This window comes from Oncorhynchus keta, chromosome 32 (genome assembly GCF_023373465.1).
Source record: "Oncorhynchus keta strain PuntledgeMale-10-30-2019 chromosome 32, Oket_V2, whole genome shotgun sequence".
Classification (NCBI taxonomy): domain Eukaryota; kingdom Metazoa; phylum Chordata; class Actinopteri; order Salmoniformes; family Salmonidae; genus Oncorhynchus; species Oncorhynchus keta.
This window is the reverse complement of record NC_068452.1, coordinates 18392289-18416286: the sequence shown is the minus strand read 5'-3', so window position 1 is coordinate 18416286 and position 23998 is coordinate 18392289. Positions and strand designations below refer to the sequence as shown.

At 42.4% G+C, this 23998-nt stretch overlaps 1 long non-coding RNA gene across 1 annotated transcript; it reads right to left on the bottom strand.

The window, feature by feature from the left end:
• Positions 1-8872: 8872 nt before the first annotated feature.
• Positions 8873-12746, bottom strand: LOC127914415 (uncharacterized). Its single transcript, XR_008088247.1, has 3 exons — positions 12311-12746; positions 10892-10971; positions 8873-9084 (listed from the first exon to the last, which is right to left on the bottom strand). It is a non-coding gene; the product is annotated as an uncharacterized LOC127914415 (long non-coding RNA).
• Between the last annotated feature and the right edge of the window lie 11252 nt (positions 12747-23998).

Genomic DNA, 23998 nt, shown 5'->3' with positions numbered 1-23998 from the left:
TGGGACCACCCAACCATATAAAAATGTATTAATGTATGACTGAAAGTCGCTTTGGATAAAAGTGTCTGCTAAATTTGATATATTATATTATATTTCCCAAAAACATTTCTAGGATGGCCAAACCTTTTTCCCTCTTGGGTGTATAGTCAATATGGGACCTGACCTCAACTTCCCCAAAAACGTTGTGCTGCAGGATGACACACTTTAAAATGCAGTCATGCAAAGCCAAAACCGTCGGTATGGCTCTTTTAAAATCCATAAAATAGTTTTACCTACTTCAGTTTTTTCCAAAAAACAGTTCTTTTGGTTTTGTTTTTCCAGGTTTCACCATTTTTTTTTCTGATTTTCCACTTTTTTAATAGAAAACAACAAAATTGGATTTTCTGTGTTCACAACAATTCTTAAACCACATCAGGGGATGACATTTGAGGTCTGGGAAAAATCTAAGAATTTCAATTTTTTAATGTTGTTGCCCTTTATTTCAGTGAGCATGCCATTGTTGTTTGGTCAGTGGTTTTCTTTAGTGCAGTAAGCGCACATGTAAAGTGAACACTCCATATTATTCAGAGTCCCGTGAAATTACACCATATACAGTGCCTTCGGAAAGTATTCGGACACCTTGACATTTTCCACATTTTGTTGCTTTACTGCCTTATTCTAAAATGTATTAAATAAAAACAATTCCTCACCAATCTACACACAATATCCCACAATGACAACGCAAAAACAAGGTTTTAGACATTTTAGCAAATTTCTATACAAAATAAAATAACAAATTATCTTATTTACATAACCATTCAGACCCTTTGCTACGAGACTGGAAAATGAGCTCAGGTCCATCCTGTTTCCATTGATCATCCTTGAAATGTTTCTACAACTTGATTGGAGTCCACCTGTGGTAAATTAAATTGATTGGACATGATTTATAAAGGCACACACCTGCCTATAAAGGTCCCACAGTTGACAGTGCATGTCAGAGCAAAGCCATGAGGTCGAAGGAATTGTCCATAGCGCTCCGAGACAGGAGTCGGTCAAGGCACAGTTCTGGGGAAGGGTACCAAAAAATCTCTGCAGCATTGAAGATCCCGAAGAACACAGTGGAATCCATCATTCTTAAATGGAAGGGTAAGCCTGATGGCTTGAAAGACGTTTTGGACACTACAGTGAAAATGATTAACTTTTTTAAAGCAAGACCCCTGAACTCTCGTGTATTTTCTGCACTATGCAATGATATGGGCAGCGACCATGTAACGCTTTTACAACATACAGAAGTGCGCTGGTTATCAAGGGGGAAATTATTGACACTTTTTTTTTAAATTGAGAGACAAGCTTAAAGTTTTCTTTACTGACCATAACTTTCACTTGTCTGACCCCTTGTATGATGAGAAGTTGTCAAATGTGATATAGCGAAGCACCTGAGTGAGTTGGGTGCGCAATTACGCAGGTACTTTCCCGAAACGGATTACACAAACAACTGGATTCATTATCCCTTTCATGCCCTGCCTCCAGTCCACTTACCGATATCTGAACAAGAGAGCCTCATCGAAATTGCAACAAGCGGTTATGTGAAAATTTAATCAGAAGCCACTGCCAGATTCCTGGATTGGGCTGCACTCAAGAGTATCCTGCCTTGGAAAATCACACTTAAGACACTGATGCCCTTTGCTACAACGAACCTATGTGAGAGTGGATTTTCGGCCCTCACTAGCGTGAAAACTAAATACAGGCACAGACCGTGTGTGGAAAATGATTTAAGACTGAGACTCTCTCCAATAGAACCAACATTGCAGAGTTATGTGCATCATTTCAAGCACACCCTTCTCATTAACCTGTGGTGAGGTATTCACAATTTTAAATTTTATATGTAAGATGGTTAAATAAAAAGCAAAGTGATTGATTATTACTATATTATTATTTGTGCTCTGGTCCTATATGTGCTCTTTGTCACTTCCCACGAGTCGTTTTGTGACAAAAACTCACTCCTTCTTATGTTTAATAAATGTATAGTGTATGTGGCAGACTTACAATGAAGGGCTCACCACTCAATGCTGGGGACCGTCGCCGGAGGCCCCGGACTGGGGACCGTCGCTGGAGGCCCCGGACTGGGTAGTGTCGCCAGACGCTCTGGACTGGGTATTGTCGCCGGACGCTCTGGACTGCCGAGTCGCACTGGATACCTGGTGCCGGTACTGTTGGTGCTGGGCTGGAGACATGCACCTCAGGGCGGGTGCGAGGAGCAGGCACAGGACGTACTGGACTGTGCATCGTAGAGCTGGCACAATACATCCTGGCTGGAAGCTCACTTGAGCCCGGCAAGTGTGGGGCGCTAGCACAGGACGCATTGGGCTGTGCAGACGCACCTTAGACACAGTATGCAGTGCCGGTGCAGGATATCCTGGTCCAAGGAGGCATACTGGAGACCAGGAGCGCTGAGCCGGCACCATCCGTCCTGGCTGGATGCCCATTCTAGTCCGGCAACTGCGAGGAGCTGGAATAGAGCGCACCGGGCTAAGAATGCGAACTGGAGACACCGTGTGCATCTCTGCATAACACAGTGCCTGACCAGTTACACACTCCCCACGGTAAGCACGAGGAGTTGGCTCAGGGCTCCAACCTGACTCAGCTAATCTCCTCGTGTGCCCCCACCAAAAAACAATAATTGGGGGTGCCTCTCGGGCTTCCTTGCGATCTGTGTCCCCTCGTATCGTTGGAGTTCCTCCTGTGCTATCTCCACCTGCTTCCATGGCAAGGTCTTGTCCCCTGCCATTACCTCCTCCCAGGTCCAGGATGTCCCCCACTCATCTTTCTCCCGGGCCTAGGATGTCCGCTCCTCATTTACACGCTGCTTGGTCCTTTTATGGTGGGTTCTTCTGTCACGGCCATCATAGGGAGGAGACCAAAGCTCAGCGTGGTATGCGTACATTCTCTATAAGAATGAACACTGACCAAAACTAACAAAACAAATCATGACGCTATACAATGCATGCTGAACAGGCAACTACACATAGACAAGAACCCACAAATACCCTAGACAAAATGGCTACCTAAATATGGTCCCTAATCAGAGACAACGATAAACAGCTGCCTCTGATTGGGAACCAATTCAGGCCACCATAGACATACAAATACCTAGACTTACAAAAAAACTAGACATACAAAAACCCCTAGACAATACAAAAACAAACATACCCAACCTAGTCACACCCTGACAAATAATAAAGAAAACAAAGATAACTAAGGTCAGGGCGTGACAATCTCCGACCCGCCCATAGCTCATTCTCTCCCTCTGCCACCATTGTCAAATGTTGAATGGCAGCTGAAATGCAGACATGAACATTTATTTAAAAAGGTACAATCTGCAATATTACTTCAATTTAATTATAATTTCAATGCATGATACCCATAGATTATTGAATAACTTGAATAACCATTATTAATCATACATTGTACAAAGCCCTTTTTACATCAACAGTTGTCACAGGTAGCCTAGCGGTTAGAGCGTTGGGCCAAGAACAGGAAGGTTGCTGGATCGAAATCCCTGAGCTGACAAGGTAAAAATCTGTCATTCTGCCCATGAGCAAGGCAGTTAACCCACTGTTCCCCGGGTGCCAAAGACGTGGATGTCGATTAAGGCAGCCCCCTGCACCTCTCTGATTCAGAGGGGTTGGGTTAAATGCGGAAGACACATTTCAGTTGAATACATTCAGTTGGACAACTGACTAGGTATCCCCCTTTCCCATAGTGCTTTAACAGTAACCCGGCCTAGACCCTAAGATCAAGCAAAAGCAGAAATACAGTGGCAAGGAGAAAAAAGTGAGAAAGTAAGAAAAACTAGAGGAGCCTGGCTCAGGAGGGAGGCCCATTCATTTTTGTCAGTAGCGGATAGAGGTTAATAAATCCTAACAAATGTAAAGTTTGATCAAAGTTTGATTATATTATACTGAACAAAAATATAAATATAAATACAACATGTGTTGGTCCACATAAACAAAATGCTTATTTCTCTCATATTTTGTGCATACATTTGTTTACATCCCTGTTAGTGAGCATTTCTCATTTGTCAAGATAATCCATCCACCTGACAGGTGTGGCAAACCAAGAAGCTGATTAAACAGCATGAACATCATACATCATACTTGTGCTGGGACAATAAAAGGCCACTCTAAAATGTGCAGTTTTGTCACACACGAATGCCGCAGATGTCTCAAGTTTTGAGGGAGTGTACAGTTGGCATGCTGACTGCAGTAATGTAAGACCACATGGAGACCACATGTAACCACGCCAACCCAGGACCTCCACATCTGTCTTCTTCACCTGCGGGACCGTCTGTGACCAGCCACCCGGACAGCTGATGAAACTGAGGAGTATGTCTGTCTGTAATAAAAGCCCTTTTGTGGGGAAAAACTGATTCTGATTTGCTGGGCCTGGGTTCTCAGTGGGTGGGCCTGGCTGCCAAGTGGGTGGGCCTAGGCCCTTCCAGACCCACCCATGGCTGTACCCCTGCCCAGTCATGTGATATCGATAGATTAGGGTCTAATTTATTTATTTAAATTGACAGATTTCCTTATATGAACTGTAACTTTGTAAAATCGTTGAAATTGTTGCATGTTGCGTTTATATTTTTGTTCAGTATATATCCATACTTTACACAATGTGACTTCTCTTCCCTTTAGATCAACTATCGACAACTTACCTCGTAGCTCGTGTCGACACATTTGTCCCTTTCAAAATCTCTGTGATCAATTTGGTGATCACTTTAGGAGGGTTCAGCCTTTGAAAACAAATTAAGTGGCCCGAATTTTAGCTAGTTACTCTCAACTTGACCAGAATCAGGCAGGTTTATGACTTGGTGGCTTTGATAACTAGTGACAACCCCCTATATTTTTATGGCTAGCGTAGTAGACGTGTTGGTTGAAAATTTCACGAAAATTATGGACGTCCATTGATGGGGGTTGAAGCCGTGCTTTGTTATGATTCTGAATGGTCAGATAGCTAGCTAGCAACAATGGGTGAGTATGTTTTGAATGGCCCCGTGCCCCTTTGGGTGGAGATTTCACTTAAGTACCAATGGAAGGTTCTAAAATGTGCAAAAACCACTCACCCGGGGTACCGGGCCATGCAAAATCAACTTGTCCAATGACAAGAAGATGCCATGTGGGGAATCGTAGGTGGCTCATTTCAGCAAGTTTCATCTTGTTCTTGATAACATGTCTTGTTATGGACTCAGCAGCTAAACTGGTGAAACCCTATTGTATTTGTTAGTGTTCATTATTAGTGGTTCAAATAGTGAACCCCTAATTATTATTATTACTCTCCTTCTTCCATGAGGCAAAATTTAAATGCAAATTCCCATGAGATGGTGAAGACTCGGATGGTGCAACCTTGCATGATGGTAACGAGCCAAGGGCCTAACCCTCTCATGCAATGCCAACATTTTCCAGACTAGTACCTAAAACAACGTGGCCTGTGTTGACCAATTATCATTCAGGTGGGCGTGCTCTGGCATATAAATCAGACACAAATGTTAATATTTTCCAAACACTGTGAAGACTCAACATATTCAATCACATTCAGATCAACCACACGGTGGCACTATAACGGGCACATGTTTATATGTCTTTATTTTTTTTACTCAGAGTGATGAAATTTGGCGCACATACTGAGGGATATGAGTCTAGCTAATCTGCAAAGTATGGTTCAGGTTTGCCTCATGGTGGTGCTGTTGAACAATAAAAAACATTCTTGCAAGCTCATTGGCTCATAGCGGCCATATTGTTTGAGTTAGAGTCATGGGTACATAGATGATATATACCAAGTTTGGTGCCAATCGGTCCAGCGGTCCCGGAAAAGAATACGTTTAAAGTAGTCAACATCATTGAAAATTGTCCAAAAAAACTCAAAAGCATAATATTGCATGGCCTGTTCGATGTAGAGTTCTGATATTTGGCAAGCGTGGTAAACAGTATAGAAGCAGCTCATGCTACGGCAATGTGTCCAATTTGTCCTGATGGTGGCACAGTGAGCACACAGCTGAACTCCGACAACCCTTGCAGCTTTAATTTTGTCTTGATTTTTTTCAGGTTAATGCTAATATGGCTTAAATTCGCTAGCTAGCTAACCAACAACTGTAAGAATGTATTTGATAGACAACAAGTGCTCATTGTGAAAATGTATTTGTTTTCAATAAACGTTTGGCGATGAAATACTGTATATACTGAACAAAAATACGCCCTGACCTTAGAGAGCCTTTTATTTTTCTGTTTTTGGTTTGGTCAGGGTGTGATTAGGGTGGGCATTCTAGGTTTTCTGTTTCTTTGTTGTTTTTGCCATGTGTGGTTCCCAATCAGAGGCAGCTGTCTATCGTTGTCTCTGATTGGGGATCATTGATAAATTGGTATTTTCTGTTTGGGTTTTGTGGAGAATTATTGTCTGTTTAGCTGTTTTGTTTGCCTGGCAGAACTGTCCGCGTTCGTTTTTCTACTTTGTTGCGGTGTTCAGTTTCATTAAAACTCATGAACGCATACCACGCTGCACCTTGGTCTCCTTCTTCAACCCACGAGAGTCGTTACAGTGGCAGCCGGAGGAGGTAGGGAGCTGGTCTGTTTGCCCAATATAAAGGATCAAAACTGGCGGAGGAATAAAAATAGCATAAATAGGAAAGTATACCAGTTTTACTTGAAGACCCGGATGTTGACAACTGTGCCATACATATCGCAAAATTGTTGGGAAGAGATTTTTGATGTACTGATTCCATGGTACAGGATGTGAGTTGATATATATAAAACAACAAGATTCAAGACTTTGTGCTTTTCAGCTAAAATTATTCTTGCCACCAACAAAATGTTGAATATTTGGGCCATAAAATCATTGAAGCTCTAGATTTTGTTGTGAGGATGCAGAATCAATAGACCATTTATTTTGGTATTGCCCTCAGGTAGCCTGTTTCTGGTCTCAGGTTCAGAAATGGCTGAAAATGCATAGCGTTAATCTAAACTTGACCCTATAAATCGTACTGTTAGGTCTGGAGAGACCGGTTCAGTCAATTACTAATGCTCTCAGTAAAAATATTTATCTTCAACACTTTCTGTGGATTCCATTCGATTAGATTGAAAGTATGTTAAACATCACAGCATAGATGAAAGATGTGTTGCGTAGAAACCCGAAGTGGGTGTCCAGCAGCGATGGATGGGATGAGCTGAGGGTTGGTATGTGGAATCGGAGACAAGTGGGAGTGGAGTTGCTGTGTGGGAGATAAAATAAAACATAATAAAAAATTACATTTTAATGACACGAAGTGGCAGTGTTTTTACAACTAATGCCGGTTTGCCTGAGGCTGATGGACGTGCAGGTGTTTGTACACATGCATATACACATATTCTCATTCAAATAAGAACATACACATAATAGTGCCATAAATGCACACAAACATATACAGTTGGCATTGATGTTATGATTTTAGTAGTTCTTTATCCTTTGTTTTACATTTATTTTGTTCTATAACTTTTTTTGCATTGTTTGCTGTTCTGTCCTTTCCTTTTTTCTCTTTAGTTCATCCTCTTAATTGTTGGTGCATTGGGGGGTTATTGGGGGTGGGGAATGGAATTAATTGTATTTATGATTATTTATTTTTTTCCTGCGGGAGGACTGTGGGATGGGGTCTCGAATGGTTGCGGGACAGCTATTGGGGAACTGTGTGGGGGGGATCTTGGAGGGTTCGGGGTTCACGTTTTTTGGCCTGGTGGTAGATCGGTCAATGTGCCCTTGAGCAGGGCATTGACCCTGGATGCTTCTGTGTGTCGTTCTGATTGGGAATCTGTTGGATGACTGGTATGATGTTGTTGAGTGACTTCACTGCAAGTATATTGTATGTTTCGAATATTAAAAAAAAAAAAAAAAACGTTTTACAATAAGAACTTAAATGTTTAAGATAAATATTAAGGCTAGGAAATATTCTGTGCACTGCTCATCAAAGTCAGACTGGAAATGTGGGGGGTGGGGTGCGCAATTATATACTGGCAAATTAAATAGTTGGTAATAAGCTCCAATCAAGTTTTGCCAGTCTGCCATGTATCGAGAATGGTACTTTGGCTATGATGAAGGTCAATCATTGTCACGCCCTGACCTTAGAGCCTTTTTATGTCTATTTGGGTTGGTCGGGGTGTGATTTGGTTGGGCATTCTATGTTGTGTGTTTCTATGTTTTGGCCGGGTATGGTTCTCAATCAGGGACAGCTGTCTATCGTTGTCTCTGATTGGGAATCATACTTAGGCAGCCTTTTTACCTTTTTTAATTGTGGGAAGTTGTCTTTAGTGGCACAAAAGCCCTCGTAAGCTTCACGGTCGTTTTGTTATTTTTGTTGGTGACATTCATTCAATAAAAAACGTAAGCTCAATAGCAATAGTTCCCCAATAGCTTCTTCAGACTATCCTGACAATCATTATTTTCATCTATCGCTTCATCAGAAAACCTTCACAAATATCATATTATTATTATATTATATTATTATTATTATTATTATTATATATATTATATTATTATATTATCATTACATCTATTCATACCTATACTGCTGAAACTATTTACCAATCTATTTTTCCAGCTGTAGTTAACCACAGGAAAATATACATTTTTCACAGGTTGTTAGACAGACTGACATCATAAACCGATGTCCTCCACCGACATATTTGGTGGTGTGCCACCTTACCCTAGAAGGCCTTGTCAGAAGGTGAGTTTAGCTGGTGCATGAAGTCAGGCGCAGGAGAGCAGAATGAGTGAGAAACGTACTTTACTCAAGGTAGCAATTACAAGGTAACAATTACACTTGACCAAAACAAGACGGTAAAGATAACGCAGGGTGAACACAGCACCCGTCAAAATAAACCTAACTGAGCATGTAATAATCCCGCACAACACCATGGGGGAAACAGAGGGTTTAAATACAGGAACAAATAATTGTGAAATGGAAAGCGTGTGAAAACAAACCAAAGGAAAAAGTGGATCGGCGCTGGCAAGTAGACCGCTGACGAACAAGGAGAGGCACCGACTTCGGAAGTCGTGACAGCCTACTTGTTTGAGCAGCCTCTTCTGCAAGACAGAGAGAACATTAGTTTGAAGTGCACACCAAGTGTTTACTTGATAGCTACCTAAACAAATAGCTAGCTAGAACAAAGTGTTAAGATAAATTCATTAAATGCAATACAAACAAAAGTTGTCCAGTAGGCATCTACAGAGGGAGCTAAGAGCTGTGTTGTCAGTCATTTCCCAGCATCTTCAGTAAAAAGGCAGATCCTCAGGAGAGTGCTAGTAAAGTTTTTTTGCCTTAGAAATGACTCTTGCTAAGAAACTATTTCTGTTTTTGTTTTCAATTAAAATGGTCAAAAATAATCACAGGTACTTATATCAAAGGCTATGTCCGAAGAGCAACTTTTGACCAGAGCATATAGGGTCACATTCAACAACAAAAAAAGTGCCATCTAAAAAGGTTCTTCGGCTGTCCCCATAGGAGAAACCTTTGAAGAACCCTTGTTGGTTCCAGGTAGAAGAACCATTTTGGTTCTAAGTAGAACTGTTTGGGTTCCATGTAGAACAGTTTCCACAGATGGTTCTACATGGAACAAAAATGGGGATGGCTTAAGAGCCCTTTTAGAACCCTTTTTTTCTAAGACTAGGGAAAAGGGTGCCATTTGGTACGAAGTAAAGTTGTCTAAAGTGCAGTTCATTTAGGTTTCAACTTTAAACTCAAGCCTGTTGTGGGCCATGCTCCTTTTCCCAGAGCAGCTGGACAGATTTATAGTACACGTCACAAGTTTTGACACCTACTCATTCCAGGGTTTTAATTTATTTTTTACTATTTTCTACATTGTAGAATAATAGTGAATACATCAACTATGAAATAACACAATCATGTAAACAAAGTGTTAAACAAATCAAAATATATTTGAGGTTCTTCAACGTAGCCACCCTTTGCCTTGACAGCTTTGCACACTCTTGGCATTCTCTCCACCAGCATCATGAGATAGTCGCCTGGAATGCATTTCAATTAACAGGTGTGCCTTGTTCAAAGTTGATTTATGGAATTTCTTTCCTTCTTATTGTGTTTGAGCCAATCAGTTGTGTTGTGACAAGGTAGGGGAGGAGGGTATATAGAAGATAACCCTATTTGGTAAAACACCAAGTCCCTATTATGGCAAGAACAGCTAAAATAAGCAAAGAGAAAGACAGTACATCATTACTTTAAGACATGAGGGTCAGTTAATGTGGAAAATCTCAAGAACTTTGAAAGTTTCTTCAAGTGCAGTCGCAAAAACCATCAAGCGCTATGATGAAACTGGATCTCACGAGGACTGCCACAGGAAAGGAAGACCCAGAGTTACCTCTGCTGCAGAGGATAAGTTCATTAGAGTTAACTGCACCTCAGATTACAGTCAAAATAAATGCTTCAAGTAACAGACACATCTCAACATCAACTGTTCAGAGGAGACTGTGTTAATCAGGCCTTCATGTTCGAATTGCTGCAAAGAAACCACTACTAAAGAACACCAATAATAAGAAGAGACTTGCATGGGCCAAGAAAAATATGCAATGGACATAAGACCAGTGGAAATCTGTCATTTTGGTCTGAGTCCAAATGTGCGATTTTTGGTTCCAACTACTGTGTCTTTTTTGAAACACAGAGTAGGTGAACGGATCTCCGCATGTGTGGTTCCCACCATGAAGCATGGAGGAGGTGTGATTGTGCTTTGCTGGTGACACTGTCAGTGATTTATTTAGAATTCAAGGCACACTTAACCAGCATGGCTACCACAGCATTCTTCAGCAATACGGCATCCCATCTGGTTTGCGCTTAGTGGAACTATCATTTGTTTTTCAACAGGACAATGACCCAACATACCTCCAGGCTGTGTAAGGGCTATTTGACCAAGAAGGAGAGTGATGGAGTGCTGCATCAGATGATCTGGCCTCCACAATCACCTGACATTAACACAATTGAGATGGGATGAGTTGGACAGCAGAGTGAAGGAAAAGCAGCCAACAAGTGCTCAGCATATGTCTTCACAATTATTCTACAATATAGAAAATAGTAAAAATAAAGAAAAGCCCTTGAATGAGTAGGTGTGTCACGTTAACTCCCGCTCCCCTTCTCTTGCGCTCATTGTCGCCAGTTCTCATTATTACGTACACCTGTCACCATCGTTATGTGCACCTGCGCCTCGTGAGACTCACCTGGACTCCATCACCTTCCTGATTACCTCCCCTATGTCTGTCACTCCCTTTGGTTCTTTCCCCAGGTGTTATTGACTCTGTTTCAGTGTTTATGTAGGTATGCCACTCGTGTTTCTTGTTTGGTTCAATGTTCATTTATTAAATTCACTCCCTGTACTTGCTTCCTGATTCTTAGAATACACGTTACAGTGTGTCCAAACTGTTGACTCTTTCTGTATATGTGGCCACTGTAGTGACCTTACTCCTGATGTAGGGACCTCTTAGGAACAGGCATTATGCTTATGGCCTGTGCTTGATCATGTGGCCAGTGTTGCGGAGTAGTGAACGAGGCTTATGTAGTTTATCTAGTAATTTAACTATATTTGACAGTAGCTTGGTGGTAATTGAACTAAAATCAAATCTAGGTAAGGTTTTCAGTAGATAATTACTTTTTTGCAGTGTAGCTAACTATTGGAACTACAAATGACTTTAGGCAATACGTTTTATTTTTTGGTATCAGACCTGACTAATTTTCATTTGAAACACAATTTATGTGTTGACCCCAAAGTAATCTGTTCATTCAGTTTGTAGTCTATGACATATCAATTTTTCATACGATAATGTTTCACAAGTAGTTTGGATATAGTGAACTACTTTTTCAAAGCAACTTCAGTTAAGTAAACTATTTTTTCATAAGGATGGCTTTATTGTAGTTTCACTTCTTCCAGTGTGACGTTATTAGTAGCTTGGTAAACTGTTTTCAGAGTAGCTTCCCCAACACTGTCAGTAAACATCATGTAACCTTTTGATTTCATGGCTTTAGCCAATAAGTCACTTCATTCTTGTCCATATATTATTTAATCAACAAATAGTTCCAAGGTAGAAATGTTAACTCCATCCACTTAATTGACAAGGGCTTTGTCTCCACCTGTTGGTGACAATGTGTCTGTACACTACTGTGAATTGGAGCCACTGGTGGTGTGTGCGTGTATATGTATGTGTCCTCATAATTCACCCTTCCTATGGTCTCTTGTGCATGAACTTGAACAGTGCTGTGCCTGTTCGAGTGAAAGGTTATTTTGAACGGGAGTGCAATATACCTGCATACCTTCAGCAGTGATGGTGAACTCTGAGTCTCTTCTCCCCAATGACCTGAGCTGTCAGACCTTTCCTTCTCTCCGTGTCAAGATGTCTATATCATTTTAACTGCCGACCTGAACATGGGCCGCGCTGGATAATAGTGAGGGTATAAATCAGCCCCAAAATATCTCCTTCTCCTCCCAACCCCATTTCACCTCCACTTCCACTTTAAACCAGCATGCCTCCTGTTTCAACCGCCATATTGCTTTCACCTACAGTATCCTGGAGTTTCAGATCAGTGCAGATGAAGAAGAGGAGACGAAGGGAGGTCACGTTAGTCTATTGAGATGCACCCAGTGTGTCCAATCATCTATGACTCATTGATGCCATGTTGATACACCACAAGTGAGGTTCTTGTAATTAATCAACCTCTCTGCTGCTCCTCTGTGCTTGGTCACGCTCTAACAACCCTAACTGCCATTGGACAATAAGCCAAGTATGCGTAACAACTGTAGTACCACTGCTGTAGCCAAAACGGGCATTGACACCCGTGAATATAAAATCTAAAGCTTCTAAAAGAAAGGATTTGGTCAAAACGCCAACATTATCTCTATAAAGTTACTCCGTTACTATTTACAGATGTCAGGAATCTGGATGTATCTTGAAGTTTGTTAGATACAGTTCACCATGCAGCAAGATGTAGTGCAGCAAGATGTAGAACTAATTAATGCAAATCCTCATTTGGTGGGAATACTTTGAACAAACTCAAGTTGACGCATAAAACATGTAAACAAATTCAAAAAACGTCTACATGTGGTGATATTGAAATCTGAAATATTGGTCCTTTTTTTTTTAAAAGGATTGGTATGAAATCATTATTTTATGGATATTCAGTATTTGCAATACAAGGTCACTTTTGCATAAATTTATGCTATTGCATAAATGGAATTGGTGTGTCTTGTGTTTTCAAATTATCGAGGGATAATTGTTGATTAATTTTTGTGATTTATAATGCGTTATCCCTATCACCAAAGTTCTATAGATACAACCATTAATATTATGATTTCCTAGTTGTGCATTTCCTCTATAGTCAGGTTATTTTACAAATAATATGCTAAAATAAAATGTTATACAAACTGAAAAACAGAACTGGGATGATGTTTTTACAACAGAACCTCAAAATAATGTCCTAGTTTTATTTTCCTCTGATGACAATTTTAGTGAGACAGGCAACATTTACGGCAGATAAGAACAAAGGAACGGACCTTTTGGACGTTCACTATGAATTATGAATATGCAAAGCATCTAGATATGGCCATGGTCTGCTTCTCATTCAATACAGTAAAACTCTTGTAAGAGGATACACGAGTAGATCATCCATAATATATTCCTAATTATACAGAATATCATAAAAACGTAGGCATATATTGGGACCCGCATAATTTCTGTCTTCCCTTGTTTTGTTTCTTCATAATTTGCGGGGTATGAAGGAGGGGAGGGGGTATGGGTTCGTCCTGTCCTGAAAATAGCGAGACAAACCCTATTCATATGCGAAGCTGCTTCATTTCAGCAGGAGGAAGATTTGATATGTTTTACAGATGACAAGAGCAATAAATTATGGCGCCTTTACAAGCTGCAGTGAGAGACGCACAGAGTCAGTCTGCATGCTGTTGGGGGGGGAAGAGGAGCGACGTACAAAGGGTGGGGGGTTGCATTTATATGATAGAGATGTAGAAATAACCCTTGAGAATCCCTAATAATTCAGTAGAAGTCAGACTGCAGTAATACCCTATCTAATCCACATTTCATCTCACGTTTATACTGTTCTGGTAGTTATTGAGATTTGCTCATTTGCATTTCAAGCGTTATGATTCTGTAGGGGTGTATGTGCTAATTCAGACCATCAGGTGGCACCATCTTCTCAGTGGTCAGATATGGTCCTTAAAAATTCATTCTAAATAGCTTTTTTCCCCCACGTTCACTTTCATTCTACTTAGTTGTATGAAACCCCTCACTTTTAACCGAATCTGAATATAAATGCTCAGCCTCAATCTATTTCGAAATACCCAGCTATAAACTATGCGTTAACGGGAAAAGCCAGGTGGCAGTTCATCCATCATAGCTCATCATTAGGATGGTTCATATTCATTGCTCATCAATAATCCAACATATTCATCCAGACATTCTCTCACACAGAGTGGACTACCAGGTATTCTACAGCACCGACAATGGCTGTATCCATCCGTTATGCATGACTCAAATCGTTAAATAAATGAGAATAAAAAAATAAATAATGCATGATTCAATCATACACATAATGTACTGGACGCAGAGCCGTCCGGTCATGATTGTCCAGATTTGAGATCTTTAAAACAATTTCAGTTTGATTTATATGAATATTGCAAATTCTCCTAGTCACATGGGGTTGTGAGGGAAGTGGGTTTTAAATATACTTTCCTGTAGCTTGTTAATGACAAACCTGCTCATTAGAGTGGAAGATTGTACCCCCTCAAGGTGCCGTTGACAATTTCAACTTTTGAAATATACACCTTGATTATTGAAGAGTGTGGCTTCAATACTTGAAATACCTGAATCGAATACCTGCATTTCCTGCCACCCAAATCATCCAGAGAGGATCCTTTCCCCCCTCTAATTGGCTCAAGGGGAAGCTCTTATCTTAGTGTCTGCAGTCAGATCAGCTGAACCAGTGTCAAAACTTCAACCAGCAGCTTTGGCTTCTGTAGGTATGTAGGCAACACAGCTCTCCACAGTGCCAGCTGACATCAAAGGGTGAGAATTTCACACTAAAGTCAAACACTGCATGGTGTCGCTACTCACTACGTAGCTTCATGCAAGTCATTGTAAATTAGAGACATAATTCAATGAATGTATAAAAACCATAGAAAAGCCACACTAATCATGTTTTCACAACAGTGGGCACTGTTGGTCATTGGGCAGCCATTTTGGGGGTTGTGAGACCCCTCTTTCTCAAACCCACCGGCATAGACGTGATAAAAAGTCTAATAGGTCTCCATTGTGGGGAAGTTGGAGGCTCTGAGAGGGTTTTACGGGCTGACGGCTGTTGTCCACACGGATGCCGATAAACCCACACTCAGATGTGTAGAGTTTCCCAACCAGCTTAGTGTGTGTGTTTGTGTCTGCACATCTGTAGACGTGCGTGTATGCTTGTGCGTGTGTGTCGAAGAAAGAGAGAGGTGGAGTGGTTGATGGAGATTGAGGAGATATGGTGAATGTCAAGGGGGGAGGGGGGGTGTTCTGATACTGTTTTTTCATGAGGGCTGGGAAAGAGTGAGGAGGTGGTTTTGTTGTTTGTGTTTTGGTGTTTTTATATGGTCATGTGGTGAGGTGTTGGGTTGTGGACTATAGGTTTGTGTGTGTGTGTGTGTGTGTGTGTGTGTGTGTGTGTGTGTGTGTGTGTGTGTGTGTGTGTGTGTGTGTGTGTGTGTGTGTGTGTGTGTGTGTGTGTGTGTGTGTGTGTGTGTGTTGGAGGTGGGGGGCTGAGACAGCTGCAGCTAGGGGGACTTTTCCTATAATCGAAAAGGGGGAGATGGGTCTCACATGGGGCCATGGTGTCGAGTTTCCATCAGGCCCACCCTGGTCGCCATACACATGGGCAGGACGGACTGAGGCCAGAGGCTGGGAGGCCTGGAAACATGGGCCAAAACCCCTGTGTTTCCTGCTGGACCTATATACCCGAAGGCTAAGCCAAGCTGCGAGACTAGAATACCAGACAGCTTACATCAGTGTGTGTGTGTGTGTGTGTGTGTGTGTGTGTGTGTGTGTGTGTGTGTGTGTGTGTGTGTGTGTGTGTGTGTGTGTGTGTGTGTGTGTGTGTGTGTGTGTGTGTGTGTGTGTGTGTGTGTGTGTGTGTGTGTGTGAGAGAGTAAAAAAGGGGAGCGAAAAATAGTGATTACCCGTCATTGCCAATAAAGATGCAACCTTCAATTATGAGATGGCACGCGACAGAACCATAAATATTTTAATTATTAGCCTATTGGGTTGGAATGGAAGCCTTAATTGGTTCTGGTTGAAACAAAAGCCTCCATTGGTTGAATTGGAAGCCTCCACTGGTCCTTCCATGATGGCCACTAGGACTGTTTTAATTACCAATACAATACGGCCCATCCCTCATGAGCCCACATGACGGCTGTACGATAAACAGAACACAGCAGAAATACGGTTGTGAGCTGTGTCCAATTTTGGCCAGAAACGCTTGAGGCTCGTTCACTGTGAGCACTCTGCTGCTGCGATGACGTACACATGATTTTCATGACAATGCCGTAAACGGAGGACGGAAAACGACGTAACACTGACCCACCACAGCAAAACAGTTTGGTAGTGAGATAATCTGTCGGTGAGGTCAAAGGGCAGCCGTGCTTGAAGCCTGGCACCTGAGCCCACAGCGCAGATGGAGACAGCAGAGGATGTTGGTAGGCGGAGCATAGGGTATCGGTTGCGATTATGTTGTAACCAATGGCAGTGGGCATCAACTTATGAAGCCATCTCAGTTTTTTTTTATCCCCTAAAGCAAAAATATAAAACATTTTTCAAATATCACAGAAAATAATTATTATACTTATCCATATCACAATATATGGAAGTAGTGCCAAGCAATTTGATCATGTGTACATTAATGATTTTAATTCCCTCTCAACAGAATAACCATCTCAACGTGTCATAAGCAATGTAAAACTATGGTTGGCATTTTGTCGTGATGGAACTATACTGAGCAAAAATATAAATGCAACATGTAAAGTGTTGGTCCCATGTTTCATGAGCTGAAATAAAAGATCCCAGAAAGGTTCAATATTATATATTATTTCTCTAAAATGTTCTGCACAAATTTGTTTACATCCCTGTTAGTGAGCATTTCTCATTTGCCAAGATAATCCATCCACCTGACAGATGTGGAATACCAAGAAGCTGATTAAACAGCATGATCGTTACACATTTGCACCTTGTGCTGGGGACAATAAAAGACCACTCTAAAATGTGCAGTTTTGTCACACAACACGATGCCACAGATGTCTCAAGTTTTGAGGGAGCGTGTAATCGGCATGCTGATTGCGGGAATGTTCACCAGAGCTGTTGCCATTTAATGTACAATTCTCTACCATAAGCCACCTCCAACGTCGTTTTAGAGAATTTGGCTGTACGTCCAACCGGCCTCACAACCGCAGACCATGTGTAACCACGCTAGCACAGGACCTCCACACCTGGCTTCTTCACCTGTAGGATCGTGTGAGACCAGCCACCCGGACAGCTGATGAAACTGAGGAGTAATTCCTGTCTGTTATAACGCCCTTTTGTTGGGAAGAATAATTCTGATTGGCTGGTCCTGGCTCCCCATTGGGTGGTTCTGTGCCCTCCCAGGCCCACCCATGGCTGCCCAGTCATGTGAAATTCATAGATTAGGGCCTAATGAATTTATTTCAATTGACTGATTTCCTTATATGAACTGTAACTCTGTAAAATTGTTGAAATTGTCGCAAGTCGCGTTTATATTTTTGTTCCTCATTATTGACCCAAAATGAATTGGTTTCCCATAATTATTTTGAAGGGAAACCAATTCAACTGCCACTGTATGTTGTTTCCTCCCATACCCCTACTCATATTTAACCCCTTAACCCTCCATGAACTGACTGAGAATCTGCTAAGAGCCTCAGTAAACACTGCAGGTTCTCTGAGGCCTGTAGCCACAGCTGTAGCAGCTCAACATGGCCTGAGGTATTGGAAAAAGTGGGCCTGGCTGTCAAAATGGTTATCAGTTGCTTGTGTCAAAGGGCCATCTTGGTTAGGGCTGAAGTCGCTAATAAATTGCAAGATGTTGGGAGGGAGTAGGGGAGTGGGCGGTGTACTGAATCACATGCAAGCTCTTTAAAGACCACAACAAGCTCCCTCCCTCCCTACCCCGAGCACCTCCCTTCACCACCCCTACGCCGCGCACCATCAACAATATGTCTTGACTGTGGAAAGTGTAAAATCAATATAATCTTAACAGGCGACTGAAGCTTATTTCTCTGGGCACGGGCTGTGACAAACGAGAGCATGCTAATTGATTAGTGCTCTGAAACGGGGCAATCTCTCAGCAGGTTGATATTAAAACGCAGTGTGTCCGACTGGCCCGATGACCAACGGCATTATGTTTGTAACACCACACAAACACAGCACAGGGACCCTGAGCCCAACAGTGGACCATTCATCCACTGGGTGAATGAATGGATGCTTATTGTGCCCATTCACTGTGAATGAAAAACCCTGTCGACTACTCTGCCGATTCTACAGAAGGGTTATGATTGTCATTATGACTAAGTGCTGACTGCTGATGCGCTGCTGGTTTAATTAGCTGGCTGAGTGAGGAAATTATATTAGAACCAACTCTCTAGGCTATGTTCTACACAATACCAAATAATCTGCTTCATCAGGCCTTTATAGGGAAGTTTGTAGATCTATAGATTTTAGATCTAGTTTTTTAACACTGTCAGAAAGTGTCACAACTTCAAAATATAGACTTTCACATTTTTCCATGATTTCATGCGTTTTCATGCAATGGGTTTATAGTGAGTGGAATTTGTCCAGACCTTGATGGACGATGGGGTGGACACTGACCAGCTTTGAGAGGTGGGATACGTGGAGGTTGGTGGGTGGATGAGGGGGAGGGTAGGGGTCCAGGGTTCTCTCGTCCCCACTGACCATCTGCTGGTGGCGTGGCTTTAGACAAGTAAAACGGAAGAAAGGTGGTGCCACAGCTGCCTCTGACAAAGACAGTCATTAAGTTATAATGTTCACAAAATACACAGTACACAACTGTCCAAAGACAAGCACTGAACTACCACAAAACAACTGGAGCAATTTGTTACTACATTTATTCAGCAGAGGGAAGGGAGGGGAGCTTCTAGTAGACAATGGCAGGCACACACGTTACTGTCAGGCATGGGGGGTGGGGGGGGTTACCGGAGCTACAACCAAAGCCACCCTCCACACACACACACACACACACACACACACACACACACACACACACACACACACACACACACACACACACACACACACACACACACACACACACACACACACACACACACACACACACACACACACACACACGAACACACACTGCACACCTCCTCAGCATTCTTTCCAACAATAACACGGTAATAATGACCACCATCAGAGCGATCGATAGGTGCAGAATCTGGAGACGGATGAGTCTTTTGAAATTCCCCCACCTCCTGACCACACCATTGTCTCCCAGTGTCAGTAGCATCACACTGGGCCCTGCATGGCGAGAGAGAGGAGAGGAGCGGCCCTTTAGCTGCTAGCTGTTTTAATAGGATTAAAGGGACGTAGTAGTAGGCGCGGCCTGTCGCCGGAGCACATTATTACACATTCAGCCTTTCTGTGCTGCCTGCACGGGCGGACGGACGGAGAAAGATGGATGGCCCAGCTCACGTGGCAATTAATAATGTTTTTACAAGAGCGATGGAGCCGTGCAGTTACGGCCACAGAGGCACTCGACGGATCTGCAGGGGTATTGAAATGTGCAGGTGAATTGATTGGTCCATCAGATTTCCTGTAGAAATCATTTGGATTAATTGAATGCGTAAAAGGTTGGGGGGTGGGGTGGTGGAGGAGGGGACCACCTGATTTATAGGCCCTGTTCAGGGCGAAGAAGGAAAATGGCCGACCCAACAGCTAGATATCTGACAGGGTCAGTCAGAGGAGAGTACTGATGGGGGAAGGAAGTAGACTGTAGTGGCTATGTCATGTAGGCTGATAAAGAAGCCATCCCCATAGTTCAGACAATGGGTGTACTGTAAACCCAGCCAAGCAGTCAGTCACTCAAAGAGCATATGTGTGGCTGAAACAGCACTGACGCAAAGCAGTCCATCCATAGCAGGCCCACCCATTGAGCAGCCACCACCCACCACCCAATGGTTCCAACTGGGGCCATGGCCAACTCAGAAGAAACAGCTGGTGTAGGCTACACTCACACCAACTGCTCACTTGGGGTGTTAATATGTTACTATGATACTGAACATTTATTTAATACATTTTATTTGACCTTAATTTAACTAGGCAAGTCAGTTAAGAACTAATTCTTATTTACAATGATGGCCTACCATGAAAAAGTCCACTCTCTGCTAGCTGTTGTGTCCAAACGTATCTCTCCAAACGTTCTGGGTGAACCAAGATTATGTCTAAACTACCAAACTACCGTGCTTTATGGGGATATAGCAGGAGAGGGCCCACCCGTCCCCATTCTGAGATCAAATGTCACAACTCACATCCATATACAGTAAGTAGGCTTACTAGGTCTTAGGAAGGAAAAGGTGAGACTGGTCCAGGGAGCATAATGTGGTGGACTGAATGATACTGTTTATCTTGATTTTTTAGGTTAATCATGGTCTTCAGTCTGGTCAACCAGGACTGGGGTCAAATTGAAGGCAGTCAATTTAGGAAGTAAACTTGACCAGTTGAATAGGTAGACTCATAGAGAATATAGAAATTGATCTGATGCATTAGCCTACACCTTAGCGACAGATTGTTACACCGGATAATGTAATTTGTCCCCAGTATTTTAGAATGTCCATAGTAACCAATACTACGAGGTTTCTGGTTGACAGCGCGTGTAAAAAAAAAGAAGCTATTTGGCGCCTTGATCAAAAAGCCTATCGGGTCATAAAGCTTATAAGCCAATCAAATGACGACGTCCCTTCGGTCTTGAGGGTTAACCCAGCAGACCAGTGAAGAAGAAGAATTCGGGCCAGACATGATTTAAGTAAGAAAATATTTCATATTAAATGCTAACGACAGACAGGCAATAATGACTAGCTAGAATGGCCTTAAGTTGAAGTTGGTGTACAGTGGCACAGTTTGATGTGCACCTACTGTCTACTGTAGGCTAGCTACAGAGTTGTGCCCTCACGTTTCCCTCCATTTCCCAGATGACAGTTTGTCTGTGACTTAGACGGAATTTCAAAGATGAGCTAGCTATGTCATGCATTTTATGGTTGTAGAGTAGCTTACTGATTGATATGAGTAGGCTATGGTTCTGACAATCTGACAGAATCGTTCTGTCTTTTTGGGACAGAGTAGGTGTACACCTGACACATGTAAAGTACAGCTGCGTTATAATTTTGTTTTGCCCCATAGCTGTTCCACGGTGAGAGCAGAAGTGTGGTACTTGACCAGTGGTCATATTTGCGCAGTGCTGTAAGGATTGCTAGGTAGGTTATCAGTTACACACACACATTTTTCCACATCTCAGTTTATGCTTTTAGTCTGAGGGCTGTTGTTACCTTACCTGGGTTCAAACAGACCATCCATCGAACCAGAGGAATAAGGACCAGACATCTCAGGTGGTTACGCTGCTATGGTTGCCAGCCAGGTTGTGTGTGTCCCAGTCTACCCATAGTGTCTCAGCTCCCATCCATCTGCATGGCGGCCAGTTACCTACCTGAGACTTTTATAGTAACCCTTTTGGTTAACCTCAGGGCTTTGATTAGCCCACACTCATAATCTGAGCTATTTAATGTCTGCCCTACTTACCTCAGGTGTCCCTGTGGTTCGCCATGTGGGTACTCCTCACTGTTTACATTCAATGGGGTGTTGGTTAGTAGAATACATCATCTCTACTATTCTAATCCTGGAGGTGAATGTGTTTACTATTGCTATTCTGATATGTAGCCCAGAAGCGGACTCTGTGTCTGGAGCCAGTTGACATTGACACAGCAGTTAAAACTGGTAGCAGAGATGTGGTTGTTCAGTGTTTATTTTGGTAGTTTGTGGTAATGATTCATTCCCAGAACACCCGCAATGCTTTTAATTCAAAGCACATGCAATTTCCTACTTTCTCAAATGGAGGCCAACTAATATTTTATATTGGTCTTGAATGTAAATATTTTGGAACGAATGCTGAATTTTTGAATGAATGCCGAACTTTGATTCAAACCTTTGACTGGTACTGTTAAAATGCAGTACCAGTCAAAAGTTTGGACACACCTACTCATTCCAGGGTTTTTCTTTATTTTTACTATTTTTTACATTGTAGAATAATAGTGAAGACATCAAAACTATGAAATAACACATGGAATCATGTAGTAACCAAAAAAGTGTCTCTCCACTAGTGGCACTCATCAGGAAGAAGCGGTACCTCAAGGCTTCATTTTCTTCCTAATCCAATTGTGATTGTACGCATGTGGTCACACACACATGTACACACGCACACGCACACACACACACACACACACACACACACACACTTCTTACGTCATAAATGTGGCAGTGGTGGCAGCCCATTTGGATCCCAAGGGCCAGCCTGGGCCTCGTCTGAGGGGATGCTGGGAGGAATGTATTAGGGGGTTGGCAGGGAGGGATGTGGCACAGGGGGGTGGGGCCTGGAGGCAGCGTCGGTTGTGTTACGAGCAGCTGCCTGTCTGTAAAGACAGTGGGCGATGCTGCAGCAGCCAGGAGCACAGCTCTCCGGTTACAGTACCTGTCCATAAAACCAGGCCCCTCTTTCCCCTCCAGAGGCCCCCCAAGGTCCCTCGGCACAACCTACAAATCGCACAGGCGACGAAAGCTGCGGCTATGGGGCCACAATCCCACAAACAAGGGGTTATTTTTTATGTCTGCTGCCCGACATTGAGGTTCAGAGATCCAAATAGGATTGGGTGCTGCCGGGTGGTACGGGTGGGTGAGTAGGGGTGTCTGGTGGTGGTGCCAAATAGAGAGATCCCAGAGTGAGCTGGGATCCTAAAAGCAACGACCAGAAATCAATGACGATCCCATGTATTGGTTTATGTTATTATTGCATACCAAATACTGTTATAAACATTTAGTATTTCTATATACATTGATGATACTGATAATAATGACAAAAATTGTGTAGGTAGTTCAAATAATGTCATGTATAAGCAGGCAACGTGTTTTTTACCCAGACCCTGGTTGTCAACATTATACCCACCATAGCACACCACCCAGTTGATCTCCTTGTTAAAATATCTTGCATACTGTATGACATTCAGGAGCCGATGAAGGACCGAGAGAGCAGAGTTAAGTCCGGATTCCTTGTGTAGTCCCCGTGAAGGACAGTTAATGGCGGATTTCTTTACTGCACAGTTTGGCACACCCCTTTTTATTTTTTTTTACTGGGAGAGGAGAAGGCTTAACAGTTCAGAAACTAGTAATAAGCGCCATGTGAACTATACAGGTCCTTAAAATGAGCTCTCAGATGCTGTTTACAAGACCGGTACCTTTTAAGAGTCTGTCTTTTCCAACGGCGGAAAGTCAAATTGCCCTCCTCTTAATTATTGTCAGGGTGCATGATTTTTATGAGGACCAGTCACAATGCGATACACCTGACAATTTAATTTAGACTCTTATTAAAAAGGGAGCGGTTGGTTCTGTCCATTTTATTTATTTATTTTCATTGTCATTTATGTTTTTGTTTGTTTATTTATGTTTTTGTTTATGTATATACAAATACGAGGTTGACATTTGGGGACGCTGATAACATGATTGTGGCTTTGCGGTTTAGCAGCCTCTAGCACTTCTTACTATGAGGTGTGAGCTTTGGCAGTGTGGGCGAGAATCGTGCTCCGTAAACCAGTAGCCAGTAGGTGGTGGTAGTAACACTAGTATGAATCAGACTCCTGTATAGGCCAATGATGTGTATGTCTAGGATCTT